The sequence below is a fragment of the Hibiscus syriacus genome, unplaced genomic scaffold, assembly GCF_006381635.1.
Source record: "Hibiscus syriacus cultivar Baekdansim isolate YM2019G1 unplaced genomic scaffold, ASM638163v2 tig00111402_pilon, whole genome shotgun sequence".
Taxonomy (NCBI): Eukaryota; Viridiplantae; Streptophyta; class Magnoliopsida; order Malvales; family Malvaceae; genus Hibiscus; species Hibiscus syriacus.
In genome coordinates, this window is record NW_024063082.1 from 6,681,586 (window position 1) to 6,683,857 (window position 2,272).

The following is a 2,272-nucleotide window of genomic DNA, read 5'->3' on the forward strand; positions in this document are numbered from 1 at the left end:
ACTCTTATATAATATTTATCTATTGGCGGTGTTTTTTTTCTTATAAACGAAATTAAAACATGCAACGTCTCATGTTGAAGAGAGTCATAATTTTGCAAATTGTAATAGGTTTAGAAATTTAAAATTACAGTGTAAATTTAAAAAATGAAGAATTGTGTATATCTATTATTTTAAATTTCATAACAATGATATTTGACGAAGATCACGAGATTAGATAAAAGATAATATTGAATTTAGGAGAAAAATAGGAAACAAGTTAGATCAAGGCATAACGAGAAAATTACCCTCAATATTTGTATAAATAGTCAATCACTCTCTATTCTTTTTTTTTTAGAATAGTTTACTCCTCAATCAAAACATACCATGTTGAATGGAAACCCTTAAGGTGCGTTTGATTCACGGAATGTAAGATTACCAGTGGAAATATAAGATTACCAGGGAATAAGATTACTGGGAATGTTGTATTTTGTGTTTGGTTGGTTTAGCAGGAATGTAAGATTACCGTGTTTGGTTAAAGGAATAAAAGATTATTGGAATGTATATTTAACCAAATTGTCTTTATTATATATTTGTTTTTTAACAAGTTAGAAAATATTTATATATTTTCTTTAAAAAATTTAAATTCATAAAATTTATATATTTTTTTACAAAATTAAAAATATAAAAAGGTTTAATGAAAAAGTAAAATTTTATTTTAACCCCTGAACTTCATATAAAATTTTAATTATAAATTTTTTTTGTAAATCTAAAATAGCTTAAGGATAAATTTGTAATTTAACCTTCGTAGAATTTTTATTATTCAATGACAGAAAAATGATATTTTTGAAAGAAAAAAAAATTAAGGGCATTTTAGTCCAAAACACCGGTAATCCAACAATACCTAAAGAAATAGAGGTAATGACATTCCCGGTAATATACCCCAAAAAATCTACTATTGATAATAAAACATTACCGAGAACGAGATTCTCAGCCAACCAAACATGAGAATGTGGATTCAATTTCCATAGGAATCTCACATTCCTTAATCCAAACACCCCCTTAGTTGACTCACGGATAACCCATATTGTTGACGTGATATTTTTATATTTGTTCAATTGAGACATGATAAATGTCACATTAACAACATAAGCTATATGTTAGTCAAGTAATGGTTCTCATCAAATATAATCTATTTTGATTAAAAAATTAAAACATTAAAAGATACAATACTCCAAAAAAAATGAGACAAAATGAATATTTATATAAATGTTAACAAATTATGTTTATCATTATGCCTTGGATCAATATGGTAAACCTTTACAAGTGGTGTATTGCGCATTTCATCAGAGGATAATAGCCCTTCTGAATCAAACGAAGTCATTAGTTCTTTAATATTTTAGAAATAGTATTAAATTATTATCATTTATTTAAATACACTTAAATTTATAAGACTTTGGCAACAAAATCTCAAGATCAAATAAATCAAACTATACAATATCTCTGGTAAGAAAGTTGACTTTGGGTTACTACAGACGTAATAGATGAAGCAGGTAATAAATGTGAGAAATATTGGTAGACACAATTACTGTCAAAATTCAATTTGTTGAAGCGAAAAAAATATAGGCTAACCAATACTAGATGAATAATAAGCGTGAGACATATGAGGAGAAGAGCAATGTTACGAATTTCTGCATCTCTTTTTCTCAGTAATGCTGAATTTAAGCTACGTGGATGAAACCCTACCCGCTCTCTCCCTCTCCTCTCTCTCTCTATTTTTTTTTTAGTTTGTGTAGTCTTCTATAGATTAAATCAATTTTTTATTTAATCTTCTTTGATAGACAGCGATACAGATTTTGATGTTGGGTACCGACCGTCGATTTTCTTTTCTCTTTGTTTCTTTTTTAGTTTTTTAATAGGAATAATTTTGTCTTTTTAACACATTTATATCTGCCTTTGTGGCACGTTCATCTCGGTTGTTTGACTGTTTTTTTCATTTTATGTTTTTTAGGGTTGTGTTTGATGATGTCATGACTAATCAAGATGACGTTTATTTGTAATATTGTTAATCTTCCTTGCTATGGACCATTGGATTGAATTTAGATACGCGATTTTACATTTGTGGATAGTTTCTCACGACGCCTGACTCTGATTTGCGATTCTTGGTGGTCTTTCAATAGTTTAACCCCCTTTTGTGATTCGTTTATTAATACAGTCAGATTTATTTGTATCGATTTTTTGTTCGAATCTCTTGGTTGAGTTTTTAACTTTTTTTCATATATGATCTAAAGTGACT